The following is an 8,776-nucleotide window of genomic DNA, read 5'->3' as shown; positions in this document are numbered from 1 at the left end:
CCAAGAGAAGGTCCGGGGAAGATAACGGCAATTAAAAATTAAAAAAAAAAAAAAAAAATACTGAAACAAAGGTCTTGGAAAGGCCAAGGAATAAGAAAAAGGATAACGTGGACCAGATTACAGCTGCCATGAAGGAATCAAGGCAGCACTTTGATCTGGCTGTGATGCTCGGCAGGGCTGGTCCCTCACCAGCCGGAGGAAAGAGGAGTGTTCTGAGACCCGGGTGGGAAGCAGGGACCAGGTTGCAAAGCCTGAGGGCAGCTGCTGGGAGAGGAGCTGGGAGAGGAGCTGGGAAGGAGTCCCAGGAGGCACTCGAGATGGCCATGCTGCAGGCAGATAACGGGAATTACAGTCCCAGCATTGTTGCTCTGATGTCCTGCCATCTGCACCTCTCTCGGGGCATTTTACACGCTCAGAGCCACTCGATTGTGGGCACCAGTCAGGAAATTCCTGATATGAGCAGCCAGGACACGCAGTCAAAGACACAACCCTTGCCAGGACAAAGGAGCAGAGGCATCTGTCATGTTCTCCCCTGATTTTCCCCCAATCAAGCCTGTTCGTTCAAAAATCCCACATACCTGATTCAGTCTCTTAGAGGACGAGTGGAGTGTGTGGCACTGCAGTGGGGTCACAGAGTGCCTGGAATATCCCACACTGCAGGACCTTGGTGTAAGAAAAATTGCTCTTGATTTTAAAATCGATAAAAATCAATTGATTAATTAGGCCACAAGCCTTCAGCTTTTTTTCAAGCATGTTTTTAAAAACAACAGGCAGAGCTACGTCCATGCCAAGTCCCGTTCCCTTGCACTGTGAGGTTCCATCCGAGTACCCCAATCCTCCAGCCAGGCACCTGTACCCCTGGGAGCTTCCCTCAAGAACCACTGCCTGGTTCATGGAAACAGGCTGGTGCTGAGATGTTGGGGAGGAAACTGTACAAAAGGAGTCGTGTCCATGGCAAACACTTCATCAGAGAGGTAACAATGCTCATCTCGGGCCCCTACCAAGCCTCCAGGTTGAACCATGGCTCACTGGAGAATTGATTCCTCCTCGCCCTGAGCTCGTCCCTGCACATGGGCAGAGGAACATGCTCCATATCCCCATCCACCCTTGTGAGGAAGCTAAATTGCTTTAGAAAAAGCTCCCCAACCTGTTTATGCCTCCAAGTCTGTTACTGAACTTTCTTCGGGGGGGGGGGGTTGTTGGGTGCCAAAGCAAGGTTAAGCAGAGAAGAAACTAATATAATACAAATCTTCATAAAATGATTTACCAAAATCTCTTTGTAGGGTGCTGCTCTCCCGAATAAATCTGGTGACGTTACTGTTATCTACAGCAGTGTAGGGAAGGCAGCTTTTACCTAGTATGTTCCCCAAGCATCAGGGGGATGAGGGACTTGCAGCTCCCACAGCAGACTGGGGAGACAGCTGTGGCCCCAAAGGGGCACCATTTTAAAATACTCTGCTACCTCTCTCATCCCAAGGATGAGCTGGGGCAACAGCTGCTTGAAATGGTCATTGGGTCCATCAGAGGATTCAGGAAATTCTGAATCACTTAAAATGGGTCCTCATCCCGTGACAGGTGCAAGTGAGACATCTGGTCCCACTCCCAACCCACCATGCAGGGAGAAGTGACCACGCCAAACCCAAAGGAACCAGGACCCACAAATCCTGGCTTAACCAGAAGCCCTGGGCTGAGCAAGCAGGACTCTGTCCCAGCTACCTCCCCTCACTCTGGACAAAAGCAAGCAAATGTGGGCTGCTCTCCCTCGGCAGCTGGTGGCATCTGTGTTTTCCTACTTTGATGCCTCTCCAGCATCACCTGAAAGCTGGAGCTCCTGGAGCAGAAGGTGACAGGCTGGCAGCAGCCCCAGCAGCAGGACTGTGCCTCTGAGCCCTCCTCTCCGGGCGCTGCCACGCTTGTTTCTCGACATGGGCTTTGCAGAGTCGTTAACAATCCTGCTAATGCAGCATCTCATCTCTCCCTGCCCGGGGATGACAGCAGCTGGGGCTCAATGGCATAATTGTGTTTTGATCCCCTGTGCCAGCCTTCCTGGGCACACACTGGGAGCTGACACCACCTTATAGGAGAGGGCCTTGCTGTGGGAAAGACCTCTCATGAACTCTGCTCTCCTGCAGGGAACGAGGGGCTTAAGGAAAGCCCTTTATTGTTCCCACGGGACTGGGCTAAAGGGGTTAACCTGAGAGACCCCGGGGCACACAGGTGTTGGTGGGGACAGAGGGATGTTGTCCTCAAGATGGGGCATAAGGTCCCCACGTCACCACCCTAACACTGCTCTCCGCCCCCGTAAGCCACAAGGGGAACCGAGGGCAGGAGCCTGGTGTGTGAGCTGTGGCCATGTCCTGCCAAAGTGTCTGCAATAAACAGATCAATAATTAAGGGAGGATGTACATTAGCCTTTGAACACACTCCAGGTAGAGCTTATTTTAACCTTCCAAGGCAAGTGTGTGGGGTGAGCAACAGTGGGTGGCCTGCAGTGAGGCTGCAGGAGGATGAGGTGTGGATTACAGAGGAAAATGGAGGATCAAGAGGAGGAGGGCAGGCAAGTTGCAGGATTAGGGACATGTGTAGGAAGCAGCCAGCTGGGGGAACCATAGGGGGGCCAAGGAGAAGAGGGCTGCAGGCATTTGCAGCAGCACGCCAAATAATTACAATGATCTCTCGTGTCATTTTGGTTGGTGACAGGCACCAGCAAGGTCAAAGCAAGCAAATGCTGAAGGTCTCTGTGCTCATCTGGGACACAGTGCAGGCTGGGAAAGCAGAGGAGGACACCAGCAAGCCCTGAAGATGTCTGGGCACCTGTGTCATATTGTTCTCCACACTGGCACCTGTATCACCCCTGCTCTGACATTTCTAATGCCAGCAGGGAAAAGCCAAAGCCCAAGATCTCACAGTACAAATAAATCTTGGTTCTACTGGAAGGGGTAAGCGCCCACACCTTTCAGCCCAAGGCTGAGCAATTCTCAGCATTGAGCAATTCCCCCATCACCCCACCAGTCTGAAAAGAGGCCCTCCCCATCCTTACAGAGAAAGGTTGACATGATTTATGCCTACTGCACATCCAAGCTTGCTTGCCACAAGCTTCTGCATTTGGGCTAGTGCTGGAAACCACACAGGAGCATCAGCTAATGTGAAACACAACCCACCTTCTCAGCGGGATGGGGTCCCCAGAGCCCATCTTCCCATTCCCCCCTCCCCTGGCTCAGCACCCGCTCCCCCTGCCAGGCAAGGCTGTGGTTTGTGATAGCCAAGCACATCAACAGTGGACCCAGAGCAGCATTAACCAGAGCCCTGCCAGCCCTGCTCCTCCCAGGGAGGTGGGGAGGCTCTGGGAAAGCTCTGCAGAGGGGTCTAGACAGATCTCTGCCAGACAGAGCTGATTTGGTCCCATTTCTCCAACAACGGAGAGTTTCCCCCCAGCAAAGAGCTTCAACAATGAATAACTCTCAGTGAAAACACTTGTGATGCAGTTCAGATGAGTAAAATAAATAAAAGTGACTAATGACTGGTTAAATATTAAGGGATGGCTTTATTTTTGCAAATACACAGAACGTTGCACACAGCTGAAATCTGGAGATGGCCCCTACAGGTGAGATGACCAAGGAGACCTGAAATGACCCCAGGTTCTTCCCGGTGCTCTAATGAGGGGCATCTTCATGGAGACCTCTGCTTGCCACCGAGACAGAGGTGGGTCCAGCAGCCATGCCATGTGCAGATTATTCAAATGGAATTCCTATAATCAAACAGATAAGCTGAGCCTGCAGACCAGGCTGTGCTGGTCTGACCTGTCTGTGTACAGACCTGGCCGTGCTGAGCAGGCAGATTCAGCAGCAGTTGTTTCATCGTGCTACAGGGCTCCCCTCACTCCCTCACCTCCTGCAGGGGTGTGTCAGAGCATCTCACCGAGTTAAGGTAAATATTTCCACCTATTGCTTATTAACACTGGCAAGAAGAGAGCTCCTTCTCTCACCGGTCCTGCCACAAGAGACACCACCACATCCCAATCAAAACAGCAGGAAAACAAGGTTTTGCATGGTCCAGTGTCCAAGTCCCATGGCTCAGACACAGGAGCCCCAGGCTGAGCAACCAGCAAACCTCCATGCAGGGAAAACACATGAAGAGTGCATGGTCACTTCACAGGCAGTTTGCATTGGGATGAAAAGACACATTTTGTTATGGAAAAATCCCTTCAGCACCATCAGCTTCTTTGCTTCATCCCCAAAATCCTGCCAGAGAGGGCTGATCCTAAACACAACTCCCTTCAGAGTTACTGCAACTCTGAGGAAGCATTGTTCATGGTGCTAACTTTATTTTTTTGGTAAGAAGGGGTCCAAGGGGCAATGCAGCATCACACATGCATTAGCCTCATCTCTGGAGAAAACTACTGTCCTGCTCCCTTCCCTTCGCCTGCCATCTCTGGCTGGCCACTGCCACTGCCCAAGCAAGCAGAGGGATGCTGCTCAGCTAAAATCCCGGTTATTAGGAACTCGAAGGGAAAGGAATGAATGAGTGCCAAATGGCGAAGGATAAAATCAATATGGGGAGAGCTGTTATTTAAGCTTCTGAGCTCCGGGGTATTACAAACATTGGAGAGCAATGAAATAAAAATGATACATAAAGTGACAACATCATCATGTCTGTATAACTGACGCCCTTAGCAGCTGTTTGGTCTGAACAACAGAAGTAAATCCAAATCTGTGCCTGCTGCCCAGGGCTGTCTGGCATTCCTAAGGGGGCACTTCATGATCAGAGAGAGAGAGGAAATTACAGGGTATTTTTGCCAACCAGATCGTTTTTAACCTGCTTTGGCCACCATGCCCTGGAAGGCTGGAGGATCACACAGCCAGCAACCAGTCCACTGCACACCAAAACTTCTGCAAGAGGCTGGGTCTTTCCTACAGGTGCAGGAGACCCCAAGGGGCATCCCAGCAGCTTCAGGGCTACAGGGTGGCACTGGGGCTCCCTGGGTGAAGGAGCCAGCCTGCTGCCATGGCCAGGGTCTGCCCTTGAAGGACACATTCCCTTGGTCAGCCCTGAGTCAAACTGCACTGCACAGGCAATGCTGAGGACAGCTCTTGCAAACCAGGAGCGAAAACACCGGGCTGGCATGCAAAGTGTCCTTTCTTTGCCTCCAAGGCTTCCTGACACCCTCTTATCACCCGTTAAATCTTCTCCACACCAACACAAAGCAGTAACGTTTGTTTCTCTCTACTGGTGGAAAAGCGAGATAAGTTTTATTCCAGCTTTCTATGCCTCTCCAGCATCTCCCCTCCTGTTGACCAGACCCTGGAAGCTTGTCAACCCTCCCAACGCTGTCTTCAAGCTGTTCCTCACTGCCAGCCCCGCAGTGCATCCTCCTCCCTGGGGCTGCGTGGGTATCAGCGGTGCCACCGGTAGTGGGTCGATGTCACCAGTGCCGCGGTGCCCCGGGGCCCCCAGCAGCCGCTTGGGGCGAGGCGGGGCTGCGGGATGTCGCGGATGGAGCCTGAGCCACGAAACAGAGCGCTGAGCGCTTTGGGAGGCAGGGGACAGCTCGGAGCTGAACGCGAGGGTTGCGGGAGGATGCGGCAGTGCCGGGATTCGCACTGCCACCTTAGGGAGCGCCGAAGAAATGCTTCACCTGAGAGCGGGAAGCCTTGGCACTCTCGCCTTGGCTTGAAGACCGAGCAGCTCCTGCGAGGCCAAGGCAGGGTTTAACCTCCCGGCAGCCTGGGGAGCTGCGGGGGGAGCGCTGTGTTAACCCCGCTCAGGGCTGCGCCTCCGGAGCTGCTGCTGCATTAAGCCGGCTCTGGGAAAGCGCCGGCCCCGCTCCAGCGCGGGCAGGAAAAGGCTTTTAGCACAGCCCAGCCATTACTGCACCATCGTTATGGGTGTGCTGGAGGGAGAGGAGCAGCCTCCAGCTCCCAGAGCACCATTTATCCTCCCGGAGCTGCTCAGGGATGCACTAACGGGACGTGCTGGTGCAAAGCGAGAGGGTACCAGAGCCAAACAAGGCATCAGAGCCGTGCCCGCTGGCCCCAGGGCAGGCGGGTGATCCCAGTGTCTGTCTGGGGCTGGGGTGGCCAAGCTGGATGGGGACAGGGAGAGGACAGAAATTCTTTCCTCCTTGCTCATCTCAGCATGCTGCTCCTAAACCTGGGAAAACCAAATATTGGCCTCCAGCCCTTCTCTGCCCAAATTGCCTTTGGGTAAAATCCCCTGGGCTTGTTCCTTGGGCTTTGCCCATCTTCTCCCACCCCTGAAGCCCCTCCTGCAGCCCCGGGACGAGCTCACAGCTGCTCTGATCCATCCCACAGGGCTATGGTGTTCTTCTACCCTCCTGCTGCACCCAGCTGCCAAGCGGGAGAGATGGGGAAGGAAAAGGGGAATTTTTGGATGGTGAGCTTTCTGAAGGAGAACTGGGATCAGTGCTGCTTTGAGAGAGGAGAAGGGACAGCAGGAACAAAGCAGGAGGGGCAGGGATGCAGGGTGTGGAATGCTGACAGTGTCACGCAGGATGGGATGGAACGGGATGGGATGGGATGGGATGGGATGGGATGGGTTCCAGTGCTGCAGAGACCTGCCCTCTGGAGCATCAGGGCTGCAGCCATGTCTTGGCAGGACAAGGAGCTGCTGACAACCACATCTGTGTGTTGGAGAGCAAACACAGGCCAGTGGAAGAGAAAGGTTCCAGCCAAACCTGAGAGCACTGCCAGCTTTCTGCTGCAGCTGCTGCTTGCAAGCTTACCTGCTTTGGGACAGAGGTGGAAGGTCCCAGATACAGCCACAGACACTTCCAATGTCACAGGTTTCTCCCAGCCTCTCCAGAGTTCCTGGATTTTGATTCTTCCCACCTCCTCTCAAGTTCTCATGCACATCTCTCGCAGTGCTGCTCAGCTCCCACACCTGACCCCAGTTGAAGATGCAGCACAGAGCATCGCTGTGGTGGGTGGTTACACTGCACTTCGCCCACTGGAAGTGTTGGGAGTAGGGAAGAAGAAGAAGAAAGGAAAACTACATAGAAACAGAAAAACAGCCTCCAGGCTCTGCCTCCGTTTTTGTGAAACTGCAACTAAGTGGCAAAAAACTGAGGAAAGCAGGGGTTTTCCCATTCTGTTCTACTCAGGCTCAATTTCCAAAGTGGGGAGCACAACAGGTTGGGAGGGAAAGAAAAAGGCAGATCTCACCTCATAGACCTCCCAAAACCTTAACCCGGGAGCACTGGGAGCCGAGAGAAACTTGCCCAACTGAAGCCTCCCCGTAAGCAGCAGGTTAAGGCAGGTTTCCTTGGATACAGGGAGCACTCCAGCTGTTTAGCAAATGGCCAAGAGAAAACTCCAGCCTTGCTTTACAAAACAGGCAGAGATTGATGCCACCCTCTTCTGGCTGCTGGGAAGCTGGGAAGAGGATGCTCCAGGGCTGGAGGCAGAGCTGGGTGCTGATTGCAGTGGGAGGGGACAACAGTGTGGAGAGGGTGCTGATGCCTGCTGGGCTGGGATGGAGGAAATATGGGACTGGGCTCTTGTCCTGCACTGATTTTCACACTGGTCCCTTGCAAAGTGCCCACCTCTAGTGAGTGGATGAGGAAGGTCCAGCTTTAGCCCAGTGGATAATCCATCAGGACGATGAGCAAGGCTCCTTACGGATAATTCAGTGCCAAGGAGGGTGCACCTGGAGATGCTGAGGGATGTTCCCATACCTGCACTCACATCCCAAGCTGTGTCCCATGAGCTGGCATGCAGCACCTGGCAGCCTGGTGAGCTGCCTGGCCAGGAGCTGTGTGCAAAGGAGACTCACCAGCAGTGTCCTCACCAGGGAGCTAGAAGGGGTTTTCCAAGTAACTAAGCAAGTAACTGGGGCTGGGAGAAATCTTGTGAAGAGACACAACATGCAGCTCTGTTCAACACTGAAAACGTGGATTGCAAGCAGCTCCCATGGGAAACACAAGATGGAAGAAAGAAACCCATGTATAAGGTAAGGGAGCAAACCTTCTGTCCTTCAAAATCCCCCTATAAACCTGGCCTCCAAGTTCAGAAGATGTCAAGAGACACAGATCCAATGGGGAGTTGCTGAGACAGTGGTGAATCCTGGGAAAGGTCCTTCATGTCCCTGTGTATCTGTGGCAGCACAGCAGATCAAAAGGGGCTGGCTGGAAAAAGGAAAACGAAATTCAAGGAGTGTTCTCTTTATCTGATATGGCACTTTCTTCTGCTTTAAGCTGATTATTTTTTGGAGATGGCTAAACTGAGACAAGGACAATTCTTCATGGGAGATGAGACTGCCACTAGGACAACCATCCTAGAAATCGCTGAAGTGAAATTTGGCCGGCCTTCAAAACAAAGCCAATGTGGCTGCTTTAATTGCAGGGAGAGCATCTACTACTGTGCACGTCCTTGATAGATGCTCAATTAACACAGTCCAGCAATTCTTGGGATGGTGACAGAGAGTGCTGGTTGGGCTCCCTCAGTCATCTTTCAGTTCTGCTGCATCTTTGCCTTCGCTCCATCGAGTCATCGTTAGGAAAACGCTCGGAGATGACACCAGCAGCAACACAGGGGAGAGCAAAGCTTCCGTGTCAATGCACATGACTTGACAATGCAAATAGCTTGGGATGCACGGTGCATGGGTATATATTATTAAGCAGCAATAAATGAACAGATTTCCCGCACTTGCCTGGTGGGTACGGGAGGGAGGATTCAGAAAAGGCCTGGAGAACTGACAGCCTGGATCGCTCCCTTCTCAGCTTGTCTCTATCAAGTGGCTCATTTGCTCTAGGTATTTG

Source organism: Corvus brachyrhynchos, unplaced genomic scaffold, assembly GCF_000691975.1.
Source record: "Corvus brachyrhynchos isolate BGI_N302 unplaced genomic scaffold, ASM69197v1 scaffold97, whole genome shotgun sequence".
NCBI classification, from domain to species: Eukaryota; Metazoa; Chordata; class Aves; order Passeriformes; family Corvidae; genus Corvus; species Corvus brachyrhynchos.
This window is presented reverse-complemented; position numbering follows the sequence as displayed.